The sequence below is a fragment of the Mus caroli genome, unplaced genomic scaffold, assembly GCF_978045245.1.
Source record: "Mus caroli unplaced genomic scaffold, Mus_caroli_1 scaffold_4, whole genome shotgun sequence".
NCBI lineage: Eukaryota > Metazoa > Chordata > Mammalia > Rodentia > Muridae > Mus > Mus caroli.
Genome location: NW_028227259.1, coordinates 46,559,191 through 46,582,881, shown reverse-complemented (window position 1 = coordinate 46,582,881; position 23,691 = coordinate 46,559,191). Strand labels below are relative to the sequence as shown.

General features: G+C 44.7%; 1 long non-coding RNA gene across 2 annotated transcripts in view; it reads right to left on the bottom strand.

The window, feature by feature from the left end:
• LOC147005139 (uncharacterized) overlaps window positions 1-23,369 on the bottom strand; it is a 62,072-nt gene extending 38,703 nt beyond the window's left edge. Inside the window, exons 1-3 of one of the 2 annotated variants that reach the window (XR_015046931.1) lie at window positions 23,101-23,369; window positions 21,173-21,510; window positions 19,800-20,594 (exon numbers count right to left, since the gene is read on the bottom strand). This is a non-coding gene — a long non-coding RNA (uncharacterized LOC147005139). Of the gene's footprint in view, window positions 1-19,799; window positions 20,595-21,172; window positions 21,511-23,100 lie in introns of those variants that run through there. The other variant, XR_015046930.1, reaches the window with a different exon arrangement.
• Between the last annotated feature and the right edge of the window lie 322 nt (window positions 23,370-23,691).

Genomic DNA, 23,691 nt, shown 5'->3' with positions numbered 1-23,691 from the left:
TGTGATAAGGATTTACTTAGCACTTTTCTTTAGGAAGATGGCCACTGGGAGTTTGACTGTGCTCCAGTGAGTATATGGGCAGCAGAAATTGGACTTGTTTGTTTGGACTTTTTTTTTTTTTTAATCTTTTCTGGCGGGCGGTGGGTGGGGGGGGGCGGGGGGGGGAAGACCACGTGGCTTGGGGCAGACATGGGAGGACAGAGAAGTGAGAATGATAGGATCTGTTATGTGAAATCCCCAAATAATCTATTTTTTAAAAAGACCTGGAAAGGTGAGATGGTCCATCCTAGATCACTCTCATCCTGGTGGCAGAGGCTCACTCAGATGCAGGCCTCTGACCTATGGACTCCAGCTTGGTGTCTCCTCACCACCCTGAGGGAGAGCACCCTGCTGTCACCATAGATTAAGTTCCTGACACTTCCTAATTAAAATGGAAGTAGAGCTGGGGTGCAGGGTCGACTGACACTCGCCAGCTACCCACAACACCCGCCACAGGATCTTAAGACTTCTGGTGAGTGGAGCACAGCTTCTGCTCCAATCCAAGTGCTCAGGACCTGAGACTGCATTAGTTAGGGAAGCAGAAACCGGCCTGAGTAGGGCCACAGGCCTCATCCGGCCGGATCAGCGCCGGTGTAGCGGGAGCGCAGGGTTGCCTGACACCCGCCAGCTACCCACGACCCCCGCCGCAGGATTTTGGGACTGCTGGTGAGTGGAACACAGCTTCTGCTCCAATCTTTAAACAGTGACAACGATAACAACTAACCCCAGAGATTACCAGATGGCGAAAGGTAAACGTAATAATCTTACTAACAGAAACCAAGACCACTCACCATCATCAGAACCCAGCACCCCCACTTCGCCCAGTCCAGGGCACCCCAACACACCGGAAAAGCTAGACACGGATTTAAAAGCATATCTCCTGATGATGATAGAGGACTTCAAGAAGGACTTTAATAACACACTTAAAGAAATGCAGGAGAACACTGCTAAACAGGCAGAAGACAATAAAGAGGAAGCACAAAAATCCCTTAAAGAATTGCAGGAGAACACTGCTAAAGAGTTACAAATCCTTAAAGAAAAACAGGATAACATAATCAAACAGGTAGAAGTCCTTACAGAAAAACAGGAAAACACATCCAAACAGATGATGGAAATGAACAAAACCATACTAGACCTAAAAAGGGAAGTAGACACAATAAAGAAAACCCAAAATGAGGCAACACTGGAGATAGAAACCCTAGGAAAGAAATCTGGAACCATAGATACGAGCATCAGCAACAGAATACAAGAGATGGAATAGAGAATCTTAGGTGCAGAAGATTCCATAGAGAACATCGGCACAACAATCAAGGAAAATGTAAAATGCAAAAAGATCCTAACTCAAAACATCCAAGAAATACAGGACGCAATGAGAAGACCAAACCTACGGATAATAGGAGTGGATGAGAATGAAGATTTTCAACTCAAAGGACCAGCAAACATCTTCAACAAAATTATAGAAGAAAACTTCCCAAATCTAAAGAAAGAGATGCCCATGAACATACAAGAAGCCTACAGAACTCCAAATAGACTGGACCAGAAAAGAAATACCTCCCGACACATAATAATCAGAGCAACAAATGCTCTAAATAAAGATAGAATACTAAAAGCAGTAAGAGAAAAAGGCCAAGTAACATATAAAGGCAAGCCTATCAGAATTACACCAGATTTTTCACCAGAGACTATGAAAGCCAGAAGATCCTGGACGGATGTTATACAGACACTAAAAGAACACAAATTCCAGCCCAGGCTACTATACCCAGCCAAACTCTCAATGAACATAGATGGAGAAACCAAAGTATTCCACGACAAAACCAAATTCACACATTATCTCTCCACGAATCCAGCCCTTCAAAGGATAATAACAGAAAAAAACCAATACAAGGACAGGAACCACGCCCTAGAAACAACAAGAAGGTAATCCCTCAACAAACCTAAAAGAAGACAGCCACAAGAACAAAATGCCAACTTGAACAACAATAATAACAGGAAACAACAATTACTTTTCCTTAATATCTCTTAATATCGACAGGCCTCATCCGGCTGGATCAGCGCCGGGGTAGCGGGAGCGCAGGGTTGCCTGACACCCGCCAGCTACCCACGACCCCCGCCGCAGGATTTTGGGACTGCTGGTGAGTGGAACACAGCTTCTGCTCCAATCCAATTGCGCGGGACCTGAGACTGCATTAGTTAGGGAAGCAGAAACCGGCCTGAGTAGGGCCACAGGCCTCATCCGGCTGGATCAGCGCCGGGGTAGTGGGAGCGCAGGGTTGCCTGACACCCGCCAGCTACCCACGACCCCCGCCACAGGATTTTGGGACTGCTGGTGAGTGGAACACAGCTTCTGCTCCAATCCAATTGCGCGGGACCTGAGACTGCATTAGTTAGGGAAGCAGAAACCGGCCTGAGTAGGGCCACAGGCCTCATCCGGCTGGATCAGCGCCGGGGTAGCGGGAGCGCAGGGTTGCCTGACACCCGCCAGCTACCCACGACCCCCGCCACAGGATTTTGGGACTGCTGGGGAGTGGAACACAGCTTCTGCTCCAGTCCAATCACGCAGGACCTGAGACTGCTCTGGTTGGGGAGAGAGGAATCCGGCCTACATAGGGCCACAACCCTCTTCCGGTCAGAAAAGCACCAGGGCAGCTGGGGCGCAGGGTCGGCTGACACTCGCCAGCTACCCACAACACCCGCCACAGGATCTTAAGACTTCTGGTGAGTGGAGCACAGCTTCTGCTCCAATCCAAGTGCTCGGGACCTGAGACTGCATTAGTTAGGGAAGCAGAAACCGGCCTCTGTAGGGCCACAGGCCTCATCCGGCCGGATCAGCGCCGGGGTAGCGGGAGAGCAGGGTTGCCTGACACCCGCCAGCTACCCACGACCCCCGCCGCAGGATTTTGGGACTGCTGGTGAGTGGAACACAGCTTCTGCTCCAATCCAATTGCACGGGACCTGAGACTGCATTAGTTAGGGAAGCAGAAACAGGCCTGAGTAGGGCCACAGGCCTCATCCGGCTGGATCAGCGCCGGGGTAGCTGGAGCGCAGGGTTGCCTGACACCCGCCAGCTACCCACGACCCCCGCTGCAGGATTTTGGGACTGCTGGTGAGTGGAACACAGCTTCTGTTCCAGTCCAATCACGCGGGACCTGAGACTGCTCTGGTTGGGGAGAGAGAAATCCGGCCTACATAGGGCCACAACCCTCTTCCAGTCAGAAAAGCACCGGGGCAGATGGGGCGCAGGGTCGGCTGACACTCTCCAGCTACCCACAACACACACCACAGGATCTTAAGACTTCTGGAGAGTGGAACACAGCTTCTGCTCCAATCCAATTGCACGCGGGACCAGAGACTGCATTAGTTAGGGAAGCAGAAAAACGGCCTGAGTAGGACCACAGGCCTCTTCCGGCTGGACCAGCACCGGGGTACCATCAGCTACCCACGACCACCGCCGCAGGATTTAGAGACTGCTGGTGAGTGGAACACAGCTTCTGCTCCAATCTTTAAACAGTGACAACGATAACAACTAACCCCAGAGATTACCAGATGGTGAAAGGTAAACGTAATAATCTTACTAACAGAAACCAAGACCACTCACCATCATCAGAACCCAGCACCCCCACTTCGCCCAGTCCAGGGCACCCCAACACACCGGAAAAGCTAGACACGGATTTAAAAGCATATCTCCTGATGATGATAGAGGACTTCAAGAAGGACTTTAATAACACACTTAAAGAAATGCAGGAGAACACTGCTAAACAGGCAGAAGACAATAAAGAGGAAGCACAAAAATCCCTTAAAGAATTGCAGGAGAACACTGCTAAAGAGTTACAAATCCTTAAAGAAAAACAGGATAACATAATCAAACAGGTAGAAGTCCTTACAGAAAAACAGGAAAACACATCCAAACAGATGATGGAAATGAACAAAACCATACTAGACCTAAAAAGGGAAGTAGACACAATAAAGAAAACCCAAAATGAGGCAACACTGGAGATAGAAACCCTAGGAAAGAAATCTGGAACCATAGATACGAGCATCAGCAACAGAATACAAGAGATGGAATAGAGAATCTTAGGTGCAGAAGATTCCATAGAGAACATCGGCACAACAATCAAGGAAAATGTAAAATGCAAAAAGATCCTAACTCAAAACATCCAAGAAATACAGGACGCAATGAGAAGACCAAACCTACGGATAATAGGAGTGGATGAGAATGAAGATTTTCAACTCAAAGGACCAGCAAACATCTTCAACAAAATTATAGAAGAAAACTTCCCAAATCTAAAGAAAGAGATGCCCATGAACATACAAGAAGCCTACAGAACTCCAAATAGACTGGACCAGAAAAGAAATACCTCCCGACACATAATAATCAGAGCAACAAATGCTCTAAATAAAGATAGAATACTAAAAGCAGTAAGAGAAAAAGGCCAAGTAACATATAAAGGCAAGCCTATCAGAATTACACCAGATTTTTCACCAGAGACTATGAAAGCCAGAAGATCCTGGACGGATGTTATACAGACACTAAAAGAACACAAATTCCAGCCCAGGCTACTATACCCAGCCAAACTCTCAATGAACATAGATGGAGAAACCAAAGTATTCCACGACAAAACCAAATTCACACATTATCTCTCCACGAATCCAGCCCTTCAAAGGATAATAACAGAAAAAAACCAATACAAGGACAGGAACCACGCCCTAGAAACAACAAGAAGGTAATCCCTCAACAAACCTAAAAGAAGACAGCCACAAGAACAAAATGCCAACTTGAACAACAATAATAACAGGAAACAACAATTACTTTTCCTTAATATCTCTTAATATCGACAGGCCTCATCCGGCTGGATCAGCGCCGGGGTAGCGGGAGCGCAGGGTTGCCTGACACCCGCCAGCTACCCACGACCCCCGCCGCAGGATTTTGGGACTGCTGGTGAGTGGAACACAGCTTCTGCTCCAATCCAATTGCGCGGGACCTGAGACTGCATTAGTTAGGGAAGCAGAAACCGGCCTGAGTAGGGCCACAGGCCTCATCCGGCTGGATCAGCGCCGGGGTAGCGGGAGCGCAGGGTTGCCTGACACCCGCCAGCTACCCACGACCCCCGCCACAGGATTTTGGGACTGCTGGGGAGTGGAACACAGCTTCTGCTCCAGTCCAATCACGCAGGACCTGAGACTGCTCTGGTTGGGGAGAGAGGAATCCGGCCTACATAGGGCCACAACCCTCTTCCGGTCAGAAAAGCACCAGGGCAGCTGGGGCGCAGGGTCGGCTGACACTCGCCAGCTACCCACAACACCCGCCACAGGATCTTAAGACTTCTGGTGAGTGGAGCACAGCTTCTGCTCCAATCCAAGTGCTCGGGACCTGAGACTGCATTAGTTAGGGAAGCAGAAACCGGCCTCTGTAGGGCCACAGGCCTCATCCGGCCGGATCAGCGCCGGGGTAGCGGGAGAGCAGGGTTGCCTGACACCCGCCAGCTACCCACGACCCCCGCCGCAGGATTTTGGGACTGCTGGTGAGTGGAACACAGCTTCTGCTCCAATCCAATTGCACGGGACCTGAGACTGCATTAGTTAGGGAAGCAGAAACAGGCCTGAGTAGGGCCACAGGCCTCATCCGGCTGGATCAGCGCCGGGGTAGCTGGAGCGCAGGGTTGCCTGACACCCGCCAGCTACCCACGACCCCCGCTGCAGGATTTTGGGACTGCTGGTGAGTGGAACACAGCTTCTGTTCCAGTCCAATCACGCGGGACCTGAGACTGCTCTGGTTGGGGAGAGAGAAATCCGGCCTACATAGGGCCACAACCCTCTTCCAGTCAGAAAAGCACCGGGGCAGATGGGGCGCAGGGTCGGCTGACACTCTCCAGCTACCCACAACACACACCACAGGATCTTAAGACTTCTGGAGAGTGGAACACAGCTTCTGCTCCAATCCAATTGCACGCGGGACCAGAGACTGCATTAGTTAGGGAAGCAGAAAAACGGCCTGAGTAGGACCACAGGCCTCTTCCGGCTGGACCAGCACCGGGGTACCATCAGCTACCCACGACCACCGCCGCAGGATTTAGAGACTGCTGGTGAGTGGAACACAGCTTCTGCTCCAATCTTTAAACAGTGACAACGATAACAACTAACCCCAGAGATTACCAGATGGTGAAAGGTAAACGTAATAATCTTACTAACAGAAACCAAGACCACTCACCATCATCAGAACCCAGCACCCCCACTTCGCCCAGTCCAGGGCACCCCAACACACCGGAAAAGCTAGACACGGATTTAAAAGCATATCTCCTGATGATGATAGAGGACTTCAAGAAGGACTTTAATAACACACTTAAAGAAATGCAGGAGAACACTGCTAAACAGGCAGAAGACAATAAAGAGGAAGCACAAAAATCCCTTAAAGAATTGCAGGAGAACACTGCTAAAGAGTTACAAATCCTTAAAGAAAAACAGGATAACATAATCAAACAGGTAGAAGTCCTTACAGAAAAACAGGAAAACACATCCAAACAGATGATGGAAATGAACAAAACCATACTAGACCTAAAAAGGGAAGTAGACACAATAAAGAAAACCCAAAATGAGGCAACACTGGAGATAGAAACCCTAGGAAAGAAATCTGGAACCATAGATACGAGCATCAGCAACAGAATACAAGAGATGGAATAGAGAATCTTAGGTGCAGAAGATTCCATAGAGAACATCGGCACAACAATCAAGGAAAATGTAAAATGCAAAAAGATCCTAACTCAAAACATCCAAGAAATACAGGACGCAATGAGAAGACCAAACCTACGGATAATAGGAGTGGATGAGAATGAAGATTTTCAACTCAAAGGACCAGCAAACATCTTCAACAAAATTATAGAAGAAAACTTCCCAAATCTAAAGAAAGAGATGCCCATGAACATACAAGAAGCCTACAGAACTCCAAATAGACTGGACCAGAAAAGAAATACCTCCCGACACATAATAATCAGAGCAACAAATGCTCTAAATAAAGATAGAATACTAAAAGCAGTAAGAGAAAAAGGCCAAGTAACATATAAAGGCAAGCCTATCAGAATTACACCAGATTTTTCACCAGAGACTATGAAAGCCAGAAGATCCTGGACGGATGTTATACAGACACTAAAAGAACACAAATTCCAGCCCAGGCTACTATACCCAGCCAAACTCTCAATGAACATAGATGGAGAAACCAAAGTATTCCACGACAAAACCAAATTCACACATTATCTCTCCACGAATCCAGCCCTTCAAAGGATAATAACAGAAAAAAACCAATACAAGGACAGGAACCACGCCCTAGAAACAACAAGAAGGTAATCCCTCAACAAACCTAAAAGAAGACAGCCACAAGAACAAAATGCCAACTTGAACAACAATAATAACAGGAAACAACAATTACTTTTCCTTAATATCTCTTAATATCGACAGGCCTCATCCGGCTGGATCAGCGCCGGGGTAGCGGGAGCGCAGGGTTGCCTGACACCCGCCAGCTACCCACGACCCCCGCCGCAGGATTTTGGGACTGCTGGTGAGTGGAACACAGCTTCTGCTCCAATCCAATTGCGCGGGACCTGAGACTGCATTAGTTAGGGAAGCAGAAACCGGCCTGAGTAGGGCCACAGGCCTCATCCGGCTGGATCAGCGCCGGGGTAGCGGGAGCGCAGGGTTGCCTGACACCCGCCAGCTACCCACGACCCCCGCCACAGGATTTTGGGACTGCTGGGGAGTGGAACACAGCTTCTGCTCCAGTCCAATCACGCAGGACCTGAGACTGCTCTGGTTGGGGAGAGAGGAATCCGGCCTACATAGGGCCACAACCCTCTTCCGGTCAGAAAAGCACCAGGGCAGCTGGGGCGCAGGGTCGGCTGACACTCGCCAGCTACCCACAACACCCGCCACAGGATCTTAAGACTTCTGGTGAGTGGAGCACAGCTTCTGCTCCAATCCAAGTGCTCGGGACCTGAGACTGCATTAGTTAGGGAAGCAGAAACCGGCCTCTGTAGGGCCACAGGCCTCATCCGGCCGGATCAGCGCCGGGGTAGCGGGAGAGCAGGGTTGCCTGACACCCGCCAGCTACCCACGACCCCCGCCGCAGGATTTTGGGACTGCTGGTGAGTGGAACACAGCTTCTGCTCCAATCCAATTGCACGGGACCTGAGACTGCATTAGTTAGGGAAGCAGAAACAGGCCTGAGTAGGGCCACAGGCCTCATCCGGCTGGATCAGCGCCGGGGTAGCTGGAGCGCAGGGTTGCCTGACACCCGCCAGCTACCCACGACCCCCGCTGCAGGATTTTGGGACTGCTGGTGAGTGGAACACAGCTTCTGTTCCAGTCCAATCACGCGGGACCTGAGACTGCTCTGGTTGGGGAGAGAGAAATCCGGCCTACATAGGGCCACAACCCTCTTCCAGTCAGAAAAGCACCGGGGCAGATGGGGCGCAGGGTCGGCTGACACTCTCCAGCTACCCACAACACACACCACAGGATCTTAAGACTTCTGGAGAGTGGAACACAGCTTCTGCTCCAATCCAATTGCACGCGGGACCAGAGACTGCATTAGTTAGGGAAGCAGAAAAACGGCCTGAGTAGGACCACAGGCCTCTTCCGGCTGGACCAGCACCGGGGTACCATCAGCTACCCACGACCACCGCCGCAGGATTTAGAGACTGCTGGTGAGTGGAACACAGCTTCTGCTCCAATCTTTAAACAGTGACAACGATAACAACTAACCCCAGAGATTACCAGATGGTGAAAGGTAAACGTAATAATCTTACTAACAGAAACCAAGACCACTCACCATCATCAGAACCCAGCACCCCCACTTCGCCCAGTCCAGGGCACCCCAACACACCGGAAAAGCTAGACACGGATTTAAAAGCATATCTCCTGATGATGATAGAGGACTTCAAGAAGGACTTTAATAACACACTTAAAGAAATGCAGGAGAACACTGCTAAACAGGCAGAAGACAATAAAGAGGAAGCACAAAAATCCCTTAAAGAATTGCAGGAGAACACTGCTAAAGAGTTACAAATCCTTAAAGAAAAACAGGATAACATAATCAAACAGGTAGAAGTCCTTACAGAAAAACAGGAAAACACATCCAAACAGATGATGGAAATGAACAAAACCATACTAGACCTAAAAAGGGAAGTAGACACAATAAAGAAAACCCAAAATGAGGCAACACTGGAGATAGAAACCCTAGGAAAGAAATCTGGAACCATAGATACGAGCATCAGCAACAGAATACAAGAGATGGAATAGAGAATCTTAGGTGCAGAAGATTCCATAGAGAACATCGGCACAACAATCAAGGAAAATGTAAAATGCAAAAAGATCCTAACTCAAAACATCCAAGAAATACAGGACGCAATGAGAAGACCAAACCTACGGATAATAGGAGTGGATGAGAATGAAGATTTTCAACTCAAAGGACCAGCAAACATCTTCAACAAAATTATAGAAGAAAACTTCCCAAATCTAAAGAAAGAGATGCCCATGAACATACAAGAAGCCTACAGAACTCCAAATAGACTGGACCAGAAAAGAAATACCTCCCGACACATAATAATCAGAGCAACAAATGCTCTAAATAAAGATAGAATACTAAAAGCAGTAAGAGAAAAAGGCCAAGTAACATATAAAGGCAAGCCTATCAGAATTACACCAGATTTTTCACCAGAGACTATGAAAGCCAGAAGATCCTGGACGGATGTTATACAGACACTAAAAGAACACAAATTCCAGCCCAGGCTACTATACCCAGCCAAACTCTCAATGAACATAGATGGAGAAACCAAAGTATTCCACGACAAAACCAAATTCACACATTATCTCTCCACGAATCCAGCCCTTCAAAGGATAATAACAGAAAAAAACCAATACAAGGACAGGAACCATGCCCTAGAAACAACAAGAAGGTAATCCCTCAACAAACCTAAAAGAAGACAGCCACAAGAACAGAATGCCAACTTTAACAACAAAAATAACAGGAAACAACAATTACTTTTCCTTAATATCTCTTAATATCAATGGACTCAACTCCCCGATAAAAAGACATAGACTAACAAACTGGCTACACAAACAAGACCCAACATTTTGCTGCTTACAGGAAACTCATCTCAGAGAAAAGGATAGACACTACCTCAGAATGAAAGGCTGGAAAACAATTTTCCAAGCAAATGGTATGAAGAAACAAGCTGGAGTAGCCATTCTAATATCTGATAAGATTGACTTCCAACCCAAAGTCATTAAAAAAGACAGGGAGGGACACTTCATACTCATCAAAGGTAAAATCCTCCAAGAGGAACTATCAATCCTGAATATCTATGCTCCAAATACAAAGGCAGCCACATTCATTAAAGAAACTTTAGTAAAGCTCAAAGCACACATTGCACCTCATACAATAATAGTGGGAGACTTCAACACACCACTTTCACCAATGGACAGATCATGGAAACAGAAACTAAACAGGGACACAGTGAAACTAAGAGAAATTATGAATCAAATGGATCTGGCAGATATCTACAGAACATTCTATCCTAAAACAAAAGGATATACCTTCTTCTCAGCACCTCATGGTACCTTCTCCAAAATTGACCACATAATTGGTCACAAAGCAGGCCTCAACAGATACAAAAATATTGAAATTGTCCCATGCATCCTATCAGATCACCATGGACTAAGGCTGATCTTCAATAACAAAATAAATAATAGAAAGCCAACCTTCACGTGGAAACTGAACAACACTCTTCTCAATGATACCTTGGTCAAGGAAGGAATAAAGAAAGAAATTAAGGACTTTTTAGAGTTCAATGAAAATGAAGCCACAACATACCCAAACTTATGGGACGCAATGAAAGCATTTCTAAGAGGAAAACTCATAGCTCTGAGTGCCTCCAAAAGGAAACTAGAGAGAGCACACATTAGCAGCTTGACAACACACCTAAAAGCACTAGAACAAAAGGAAGCAAATTCACCCAAGAGGAGTAGACGGCAGGAAATAATCAAACTCAGGGGTGAAATCAACCAAGTGGAAACAAGAAGAACTATTCAAAGAATCAACCAATCAAGGAGCTGGTTCTTTGAGAAAATCAACAAGATAGATAAACCCTTAGCCAGACTCACTAGAGGGCACAGGGAAAGCATCCTAATTAACAAAATCAGAATGAAAAAGGAGACATAACAACAGATCCTGAAGACATCCAAAACACCATCAGATCCTTCTACCAAAGGCTATACTCAACAAAACTGGAGAACCTGGATGAAATGGAGAAGTTCCTAGACAGATACCAGGTACCAAAGTTGAATCAAGATCAGGTTAATGATCTAAACAGCCCTATATCCCCCAAAGAAATAGAAGCAGTCATTAATAGTCTCCCAACTAAAAAAAGCCCAGGACCAGATGGGTTTAGTGCAGAGTTCTATCAGACCTTCAAAGAAGATCTAATCCCAGTTCTTCACAAACTATTCCACAAAATAGAAACAGAAGGTACTCTACCCAACTCATTCTATGAAGCCACAATTACTCTGATACCTAAACCACAAAAAGACCCAACAAAGATAGAAAACTTCAGACCAATATCCCTTATGAATATTGATGCAAAAATCCTCAATAAAGTTCTTGCTAACCGAATCCAAGAACACATCAAAACAATCATCCATCCTGACCAAGTAGGTTTCATCCCAGGGATGCAGGGATGGTTCAATATACGGAAATCCATCAACGTAATCCAGTATATAAACAAACTCAAAGACAAAAACCACATGGTCATCTCGTTAGATGCGGAAAAAGCATTTGACAAGATCCAACACCCATTCATGATAAAAGTCTTGGAAAGATCAGGAATTCAAGGCCCATACCTAAACATGATAAAAGCAATCTACAGCAAACCAGTAGCCAACATCAAAGTAAATGGTCAGAAGCTTGAAGCAATACCTCTAAAATCAGGGACTAGACAAGGCTGTCCACTTTCTCCATACCTATTCAACATTGTACTTGAAGTCCTAGCCAGAGCAATTCGACAACAAAAGGAGATCAAAGGGATACAAATTGGAAAAGATGAAGTCAAAATATCACTCTTTGCAGATGATATGATAGTATATATAAGTGACCCTAAAAATTCCACCAGAGAACTCCTAAGCCTGATAAACAGCTTCGGTGAAGTAGCTGGATATAAAATTAACTCAAACAAATCAATGGCCTTTCTCTACACAAAGAATAAACAGGCTGAGAAAGAAATTAGGGAAACAACACCCTTCTCAATAGTCACAAATAATATAAAATATCTTGGCGTGACTCTATCTAAGGAAGTGAAAGATCTGTATAATAAAAACTTCAAGTCTCTGAAGAAAGAAATTCTAGAAGATCTCAGAAGATGGAAAGATCTCCCATGCTCATGGATTGGCAGGATCAACATTGTAAAAATGGCTATCTTGCCAAAAGCAATCTACAGATTCAATGCAATCCCCATCAAAATTCCAAATCAATTCTTCAACGAATTAGAAAGTGCAATCTGCAAATTCATCTGGAATAACAAAAGACCTAGGATAGCAAAAACTCTTCTCAAGGATAAAAGAACCTCTGGTGGAATCACCATGCCGGACCTAAAGCTCTACTACAGAGCAATTGTGATAAAAACTGCATGGTACTGGTATAGTGACAGACAAATAGACCAATGGAATAGAATTGAAGACCCAGAAATGAACCCACACACCTATGGTCACTTGATCTTCGACAAGGGAGCTAAAAACATCCAGTGGAAGAAAGACAGCATTTTCAACAAATGGTGCTGGCACAACTGGTTGTTAACATGTAGAAGAATGCGAATCGATCCATTCCTATCTCCTTGTACTAAGGTCAAGTCTAAGTGGATCAAGGAACTTCACATAAAACCAGAGACACTGAAACTTATAGAGGAGAAAGTGGGGAAAAGCCTTGAAGATATGGGCACAGGGGAAAAATTCCTGAATAGAACAGTAATGGCTTGTGCTGTAAGATCGAGAATTGACAAGTGGGACCTCATGAAACTACAAAGCTTCTGCAAGGCTAAAGACACCATCAATAAGACAAAAAAACCACCAACAGATTGGGAAAGGATCTTCACCTATCCTAAATCAGATAAGGGACTAATATCCAATATATATAAAGAACTCAAGAAGGTGGACTCCAGAAAGTCAAATAACCCCATTAAAAAATGGGGCTCAGAACTGAACAAAGAATTCTCACCTGAGGAATACCGAATGGCAGAGAAACATCTGAAAAAATGTTCAACATCCTTAATCATCAGGGAAATGCAAATCAAAACAACCCTGAGATTCCACCTCACACCAGTCAGAATGGCTAAGATCAAAAATTCAGGTGACAGCAGATGCTGGCGAGGATGTGGAGAAAGAGGAACACTCCTCCATTGTTGGTGGGATTGCAAGCTTGTACAACCACTCTGGAAATCAGTCTGGCGGTTCCTCAGAAAATTGGACATAGTACTACCGGAGGATCCAGCAATACCTCTCCTGGGCATATATCCAGAAGATGTCCCAACCGGTAAAAAGGACACATGCTCCACTATGTTCATAGCAGCCCTATTTATAATAGCCAGAAGCTGGAAAGAACCCAGATGTCCCTCAACAGAGGAATGGATACAGAAATTATGGTACATTTACACAATGGAGTACTACTCAGCTATTAAAAAGAATGAATTTATGAAATTCCTAGCCAAATGGATGGACCTGGAGGGCATCATCTTGAGTGAAGTAACACAATCACAAAAGAACTCACACAATATGTATTCATTGATAAGTGGATATTAGCCCAAAACTTAGGATACCCAAGATATAAGATACAATTTGATAAACGCATGAAACTCAAGAAGAATGAAGACCAAAGTGTGGACACTGTGCACCTTCTTAGAATTGGGAACAAAACACCCAGGGAAGGAGTTACAGAGACAAAGTTCGTAGCTGTGATGAAAGGATGGACCATTTAGAGACTGCCGTATCCAGGGATCCATCCCATAAGCAGCTTCTAAACGCTGACACCATTGCATACACTAGCAATATTTTGCTGAAAGGACCCAAATATAGCTGTCTCTTGTGAGATGATGCCGGGGCCTAGCAAACACAGGAGTGGATGTTCACAGTCAGCTATTGGATGTATCACAGGGCTCCCAATGGAGAAGCTAGAGAAAGTACCCAAGGAGCTAAAGGGATCTGCAACCCTATTGTTGGAACAACATGATGTACTAACCAGAACCCCGGAGCTCTTGTCTCTAGCTGCATATGTATCGAAAGATGGCCTAGTCGGCCATCAATGGAAAGAGAGGCCCATTGGACTTGCAAACTTTATATGCCCCAATATAGGGGAATGCCAGGGCCAAAAGAATGGGAATGGGTGGGTAGGGAAGTGGGGGGCGCTATGGGGGACTTTTGGGATAGCATTGGAAATGTAATTGAGGAAAATATGTAATAAAAATATTAAAAATCAAAAAAAAATAAATAAAATTTACAAAAAAAATAAATAAAATAAAATGGAAGTAATTAGTTCTGTCAATTTAACACAGAGGAGTGATCTTAAAGTAGTCTTTGCCGCCACTTTGCAGAGGACCTGTAACTTCCTACTAATTAGGCTACAAGATAATCCTGCTTCTCCCCCCGCACTTCCTAATGCCTGTTGGGAAACTGAGTCAGTATTACATTGCTGAAGTGGCTCCTAACCGGGAACTAAATCTCAGTCGCCAAGCATCTTCCCAGTCCTCAGACTTCATCTTAGATCCTGTCACGTTCCCTTTCTGTTGTTAGAATCCAATGACAGGAAGCTCTCATTTTAACTAGCCACTTATGATTAGCCAAGAGCCCCGTCCCGTGATCTCATTGCATGGCCAGGATGGTCCCTGAGGTCCCAGGAGACAACACTGCTTTGCATTTGTGGAGTGCTGTAATTGTATCAGTACTCTGCTATAGTACTGTGGGTATGTGAGACTGTTCCTTCCACACTCGTCCTTTCTCAGGGAGGTCCTGTCAGAATCACTTCCTTTTTATAGATGAAACAGAGTTCAAAAAAAGCTGAAAGTGCCTAGTGACATGATATGATCAGTGGCACAGGAAGAATAGAGCTCAGGTGCTTTGGCTTCAGAAAGTATAGCATCATTAGCCCGTGAACTCTATCTACAATCTATCTGTGACACTGAGGACTATGCTGGCCATTTAGCCCATGGCTCTGTCCATAGAGCAGACAGGACCATCAGACCCAAGTGGAAGGTTATAGACCCCTCTGCTCCTATGAGACTGTTTAAGCATCAGCTCGCTATTCAGAGACTTGCATGGTGAAGAAAAGACTTATTTCTATGTGTGACCCACTGCGAAGGCACAGGGCTGTTAACCACACACTACCATGTTCATCTGCAACCCAAAGACAAACTTATCTCAGGTTTCTATCTCTAGGGTCCAGAGAGGATAAGGAAGTCCCTAAAATCATGCAGATTTGGTAGAGACAATGTCAGTTTGCCTGATGCTAGTGGAAGACTGTATAGGGTGGCGATATTGCTCCATTCAAGGTCAGAAGCAACATTACAAGATGGGATTGGTATCAACCACAAAGTAGTGATTAAGAAGGGGACAGCTCCTGTGAATGGAAGCATAAACCGAGCCCAGACTGAAGCAAGGTCTCCTCAGGAAAACTCCTGTACTGCTGACTTTCTCAAGCATCACTACAGATGGAACACACTTAGAAATAATGAGCTCTGGCTGTTCCCAAGAAGAACTAACACTCGTGTTGTCTGGCTGTTTTTCCTTCCAAGAAACAACTGTACAATCTAGCCTGTCCTCTCCAGCAGGAGACTAAGCAAGACTCCTACAGTCTAAAATATGACACAAGGTGACACATAAAAGCTAGAGGCATGGCATGGTGGTTCATAACCATCTATAATGAGATCTAGTGCCCTCTTCTGGTCTGCAGGCATGCATGCAGACAGAACACTGTACATAATGAAAAAAATAAATCTTTTTTTTTTAAAGACACATAAACGGGAATGACAATAAAAAAAAAAAAGGTGGGTTTTTAGTTCAAGCCTATAGTGGAACAACTTCATGAGATGGAAGATGGAGAAACATGAGGCCTGAATCTCCCCCAGGTGCACTCTTGGGATAAAGCAGATGGGGTACCTTCAGCAGGTCCAGGGCCGAGTTATGGTGCTGGTCATGCCTCACAACGGATCTAACCCAAGAGGTTTATTGTGGCGTGGGGAGTAAAATGCCATCTCAGAGTGAAGACATGAATGATAGAGAAACACAGACAGAGAGTCTGAGAAACATAGAGAATGAATAAGACAGAGAGCCATCTGGGGTGGCTAGGACCTTTTAAAAGGGGTACGTGCAACTCATAGTGACAGTGGAAATGCGCCCCAAGTGGATGCAGTGAGTGATGATGTAAGCTGAGTTGCTGAAAAGCAGGTTGGTGGAACGGGCTTGTTTACAACACGTATCCTCCCCATGTTCACCTCTACCGCCCGATATTAGGAACTGAGGACAACAGGTGGCATCTCCACGGATGCCCTCAGCATCTGTGAGAACTGTAGAGCCCTTGGTAAAGGAACTACTCAAACCATCATGAGAGCAGCTGTTTGGGCTCTCTGGGCAGTTGAGTATGCCTAGAAGTCCTCGGGAAAGAAGGCAGCCACTGCTTTTGTCTTGGTCTGGGTATAAGTGGTGAAACCTCCAGACTGCTCTCCCCTATCTATGTTTATGAGGGAGCCCTGCTGGGGCTGGAGGTCTAGAGAACTCCACAGGCTGGCAGGGAAGCCTAGAGTATTCTCGCAACTCATGTTTCCTATCTCCAGGCCCCTAAAAGTCAAGATCTGAAAGTCCTAGTGAGTGATCTGCATGGGTGGTTCTCAACCTGGGGGTCGCAAGCCCTTTGGAGTCTACTGACTCTTTCATGGGGGCTGCTTAAGACCATCAGAAAATATAGGCATTTACGGTAAGATTCATAGTAGTAGCAAAATTATGAAGTAGCAATTAAAATAATTTTATGGTTGGGGCTCAAGGAACTGTATTAAAGGGTCACAGCATTAGGAAGGTTGAGAACTACTAATCTACGTCCTTGTACTCTACAAGGAATCTATAAACACATAAGGAAATCAGGGGTAGCATAGTTATGGGGGATAAGAAGAAAGTATAATGCTTATATTTTTGAGAGTGACAATAAGTGAGTATGACTCTCTTGAAGAGCTATTTGCAGAAAAGTTTTTAAAAATTAAAAGATCTATAAGCGAACTCAATATATCTAATGGTGCATAGTAGCAGCTCAAGTTTTAAAATTAGGTCATCTTAAATTTAGTTAAAGCTTCGACTTTTTACCAGTGCCCTCAGGAAATCAAGATCTCCAAGTGTCTGTGATTTCATCTGAAAAGTGGGATTAATGATAACAACGGAGAACTTAGGGTCTCTGAGCATCAATTGAGGCAACATCTGCAAGAGAGTTGGTTCAGTCACAAACCATTATTAAGCATCCAATATAAAGTTGTCCCTTTATTGTGGTTAAGAATCAATTCTGAGGACTAGGTATGTTTTTCATAGTGCTCAAAAAGAGCACTATGCTCATAAAAGCACAAACTCTAGTGCCTTTTAAAATGTGAGATGTTCAGATAAATTAGAGAGCCTCCATAGAATACAGTTCCATGCTGCTGTTTTTAAACATAGGAAAATCTTTTTTTTTTTTTTGCATAGAAAAAAAATGTTTAAATGTGTTGCTTATGGGAAAAAGGAACAGCATTTAAAATTATACAAAAAAAAAAAAAAGTAAATCTTACAAAACCACCAAGAATACCGGCCACTGTTAGAAGTACAAAGGTCCTTGTAATCACAGATATCACCAGGGAAACCACAATGGTTTGTCTTTTCAAAGGAAAAGATGTATAACCTGTTTTCTGCCCAGAAGGCTGAGAATGGAGTTGGCTAATAGTCTAGGTAACCCCTGTGCTATCTGTGGAGCCAGACCATAACCTGGCTCCTCCAAACTCCCACAGCTAGGACTAGAGATAGATGATAAATGGCTCTAAATGGCCTTTGTATTGTCTGTATGACTGAGACCGTACCAAATCCTCCCCTAGGTCCTTGAGATAACCCATGCAGCCTATCTGTAGAACCAGTCTTCATGGAAAAAGTGACCTGTACTTTGAGAAGAGTTTCAATGTAATTATGCTTTCTTGTACACATGGGGTTACATTAGACCAGAAAACTTTTTTTTTTTTACAATCATACTGTACTTAAATATGCCTACAATAAACTGTCTGGTATCAGACTCTAGGAGTTTGAACCAACACCAGCTACTGACTCATGCTGAAGTGGATATCCTTCTTGCCTCACGGGGATTGTTACTTAGCCAACTCTGGTATCCACAGAGACCTCACCACAAGTCACACTGTTGAATGATCTTGTAAGTGTACACAGTCAGGATGCTAAGTGATTTTTTCCCTACCTATCTGATTTTTTTAAAAAGGCTGTTTAGTCTGAGCTTCATGTCAACATTGAACACGAACTATTAAGAGTCTGTCTGTCTTCTACTTTCCATGAGCATCACTTCCGTAACCACTGCTATTCTCTACCCACCACACTGCTACCTACCAACAAGCCTGACAGGTAAGCTCACCTCACCCAGTGGTCATTAGAGCTCACCCTTGGGGTTGTAGCTTCTTTAGGTTTTAAGGGATATATAGTGCTACGTGTCCTCAGATGCTGTATTGTATAGAATACCTTCACTCCTCCAAAAGCCTGCTGTGTTCCACCTGTCCATTCCCTCCTCCCTAATCCCTGGACATATTTCTTTTTACTGTCTCCATGGTGTTGCCTTTTCCAGAACGGGGATTTTCTCAGAATGTCAACAGGGATCATAGACAACAAAACCTTTGCAGACTTTCTTCTTTCACTTAGAGACATGTATTTGAGGTCCACTCATGTCTTTTTATGACTTATTAGCATTAAATGAAATGCCACATGTTGTAGACACCATATGTCCAGAAATCATCTTAATTGTTTTCAAGATTTGATAATTAAGAATAAAGCTGTTGCTGGGGGAGGGGAAGTTGAGGAAAATTAATTTAATTAATTAATTAATTTTTAAAAAGAACAAAGCAGTCGGGCGTGGTGGCGCACGCCTTTAATCCCAGCACTACGGAGGTAGAGGCAGGTGGATTTCTGAGTTCGAGGCCAGCCTGGTCTACAAAGTGAGTTCCAGGATAGCCAGGGCTATACAGAGAAACCCTGTCTGGAAAAACCAAAAAAAAAAAAAAAAGAACAAAGCAACAGCATCTGTGTGAAAGTTACTGTGTAGATATGTTTTATGATTTTTATAATAGTTTCATTGATTATATCTCATACATATAAAGCATCCATGCAGAGTGTACATTCAAGATCTCCTAGAATATTCACAAAGCTATGCAATAATGGCCAGAATCCATTTCACAGCATTCTTGTAATATCAGGAAAGACTTGCTACTCATTCTTAGCCATGCATCAATCTAACAAACACAGCCCTTAGCAGCCACTAACCTACGTATTAAATCTGATCAGTCTCTTTCAATTATTTCCTGAGCATGGAATTCTACAGCACACGGTCCTTTGCGACTGGCTGCTTTCTCTGGGCCCAGGATTCTCAAGGTTGGCCCACATGGTAGCCTGCATCAGTGTTTCACTCCTTTTTGCCTGAGTAACATTGGTTGTATGGATACACCATACTCCCTCATGGCCATCTGTGCTGCTTCCATTTCTGTTAAGAATCACCCCAGAAAGGACATCTGTGTTGGAGTCTGTTCTGTTGCTATGCACTGTAATGGTAAATTCTATACCTAAAAGTCTCAGCCTACAAGTGACTTCTCCTCGTGTTTACAAGCTTTTGTTGTGCAAACCTTGTTCCTTGATTTAAAACTGTTGGTTAAATAAGATGGACTACTGCCAATTACTGCAGGGATTAGACATTGGAGTGATGTGGTTGGGGGAGAGAGGTGAGAGGAGAAGGAGGAAGAAGGGAGAAGGAGGAAGTTGCCACAGGGTGAGATGGACCATGAGTACATGGCCAGGAGAAACAGCAAGTACCTGGATTACACCACTGGGATGGTAGCCAGGCCAATAATTACAAGAGTAGATTAGGGGATAGCAGTAATAAAGCTAAATAAAAGAACTATAGTCTGAGTCTCATTTATTGTAAGTTAGTTGGCAATAAGCTTAAATTGCTTGTGCTACACATCCACAAACATCTTCCATGGATATGTTGCATTTCTCTTGGGCATGTTTATTCCTGGGAATGGCCTCTCTGCATTTCGTTAACTCTTCTGCAGCTGAACACTTCTTTACAGTGGAGGTGCCCTGCATTCCTGGTGTGTGATTCCTGCAGGTGCCCACACCCGGTTGACGTCGTTGAGGTCTGTTATTGTCTGTGTTTTTATGATAACCATCCTGGTGGGCGGGGTGATTTGCATCTGTATATATGTAACTGTTTTATAGGAAGTCGTATATCACTTTAGTAATTATGAAGAGTGTGTTATCTAAAAAGACAGCAAGTAAAAACCAAACAAATAAAAAACAAAACAACAAGAGCAAGACAACATTCCAGTGGGTGGAATTTTCATGAGCAAAAGTGCTTAGCAAACCAGTTCCAGTTAGGAAGTGGGCTAAGGTTCTGCAGAAGGACGGGGGGCCTCGTGCTCTTTGGCTGCTAGTGGTCACGTGCTTTCTGAGGTATCTGGATCCCTGGGTGTGCCGATAGCAGCCCTGGCATGAGTAATTCGCTTCTACTAAGCCTAAACTTCTAACCCTTGGAATTCGTTATGAAACTAAGATGAAGCTCAACCTTATAGCATCTCCAAGGGTGGAACCCATGGTGCCCAGCCACATGACTCAGAAGAAAGTCCTTTACCTCTGGATGCACTGTACCTGACAAAATACAAAAATCCAGGTAGCTACCAATTATCCCTAGAGACCCTAAGGCTCTTCTCCCATCAACAGCTTTCAGCTGGTTTTGGTAGATACCCAAATCTCTTTATTGAGACTCATTTTGTCTTGAGATTCAGAGAGGAGATAGGAATCTGCTTCTGTTCTCAATTCTGATGGCAAAATAACTCACCTTGAGTGAATGTCCCACTGGAGCAAAGTCTCCCAGCATTCTGCTGGTCTAAAGCAGAAGAAAGTCCTCTTCTGTGGACACCAGCATACTCAGTACACAAGCTGGTCCCAGAGGACTGTCCCCCTTGAAAGCATTTCCTCAGCTCAGGATCAGTGCTTTGGCCATTGTGTACCGTGTGCTGGCCAGCCTCCAGGGAACACTGCTGCCCCCACCAAGCGTTTTGACATTCCTTGAGGTCTGGATCACTTCCCTTGCTGACCCGGGCCTTAGTTCGAGTATCAGTCCATGGAGAACAGGAGTCACCATCTCAGTGAAGCTGAACAAGTTCACAGCCATATCTACGGAGACAGAAGCCCTAGAGATGACAAAAATCTGAGCAAACCTCCTGCCTCTTGCTTTTGCAGAGACTCAGGTTCTTGGTGCATGGGGCAAGGAGAGTTTAAAAGGAAATTGGACCAGTGCCCATCAAATGTTTCTACCTAAATGTTTCCTGCTGAGATCTTTTCCATTCTTGAGTCTTTAATAAAGACAATGGCCTCACTCTCAGTGTGGAAAATAACTTATTTGGGTCATTGTCAGGATAGTAAAAAGATCTCAGAGGACTTTGAACTTCTAATCCTTTGCCTCTGCCTTCTAAGAGCTAGGATTATAGGTGTGTACCACCATGCCTGGTTTATGTGGTACTGAGGGTCAAATCTAGACATGATGCATGCAAGGCAAGCATTCTACCAACTGAGCTACATCCTCAGCCCTCAGGTCCATTTCAACGAAGTTTCAGTTCCCTCATCTCCAGCCAGCCAGACGCAGGGATAGGACCATCTTTCAACCATCTCACCCCACCCCACCCCTGGCCCTGGTGCCTTCTGTCTTAGTTCCCTTTCTATTGCTATGATCAAATACCCTGAATAAAAGAGTAACTTAGGGGACAAGAGATTTATTTTAACTCAGAGTTCCTGGTTACAGTTGATTACTGCAGAGAAGTCACCACACAAGGAGCTTGAGACAACTGGCCATAGTGTCTCCATAGCCAAGAAAAGACAGCTTGTGCTCAGCTCACTTTCTCCACAAGAGTCTCACACACTTCAGAATCTCCTTGCTAAGTTATGTTGCCGCCCACAGTTGGCGAGGCTTCTCAGGCAGTTATGGTAATCGGGAGACTTTCTCCAAGACATTCCCGAGGGCCCTTGTTCCAGGTGATTCTAAACTGTGCCAAGTTGACATTAAAAACCTAACAATCACATGTGCTGTGCCTGACTCCTCTAGGACTGGGAGCAAAGTGAGCCAGGAGGAAAATGTGAGGAGAATGCATCTTGACTGACTTCTGTTGTAACGCCTGGCCCTGGGCTACTGTTGTATGACTGATGTCTAAGCATTGGCTCTCACACTAATGGCTAGTCCTACAGACTGTACTTCACAGCATATAAGTGTGTTGCAGGAAATAGTAAAAAAAAAAAAAAAAAAAAAAAAATGCAATTCATGCTACTCTGGCAGGCCCGGGTGGGTTGGTTGTCCTGTTCTCATCTCATGGAGACTGACTCAGAACTCCAAAAATCTCTCCACCCACCCAGCTTGCTAAGTTCCCACTGGTGGGTCATTGCCACGTCAGCCCCATGCTGCAAAATTCCCAGGGCCTTTAGGGATGCACTTCTGGCAAACCCAAACTTTGTCACTGTACCTTTCTCTCTGCAACCCAGCCAATCACCATATGTGTGGAGGAAAATGCCACACAAACTTAGTTCAGAATCAATAGTAACTCAATCACAGGGTGCAACAACTAGACTCCTAATTTTGTAAGCCATATTAAATCTAAATTCTCAGAGATCATTAATGGCTACGTCTTGTCCTCCCACTGTCCCAGTCCCAAATGCCCTTGTCTCTTTCCTGCCTCTTTGATTCCTCCCTCCAACCTGGAAGTCCCACCTACTCACCCAGTGATTGGTTTCTTTATTCATTAGAAGGGTCACATGAAGTCCTCAGTACAGGATTCACTACTCCTCCCAGGCAACCCCTCCTGGGGAAGCTGAATTAACATCAAAATACAAACAGTACCAGGGCTATCCACAACATAAGTCTAATTCTCTAGTTTTGGAAGCTTGTGGTCCAAAGTCAAAGTCTTGGCAGGAATATCCTCCTCTGGTGTTTCTAGAACCTTCCTCACCTCAGGCAGCTCTGAGAGACCAAGCTAACTTTGACTGTGTCTGCATCACTTCAGCCAGCCTCTGTGGCCTCACAGCACCATCCTTTGTGGCTGCGCCCAAATTCCACTCTTCTGAGAACATCTATTGGGCAAAACCTGATCCTGCTCACTTAACTAACTGCGTCAACCACACTTCATCTCACAGTCAGATCATAGCCATGGGAGCTGAGGGGATAGAAATTTGACATAGCTTTTCAGGGACACAATTCAATCCATAGCAACTCTTTGTGTTTTCTTTCCCAAGAAACTCTTTTATCAGTTTTTCACTGTTCCTGGTATTATTATTATTATTATTATTATTATTATTATTATATTATTATTC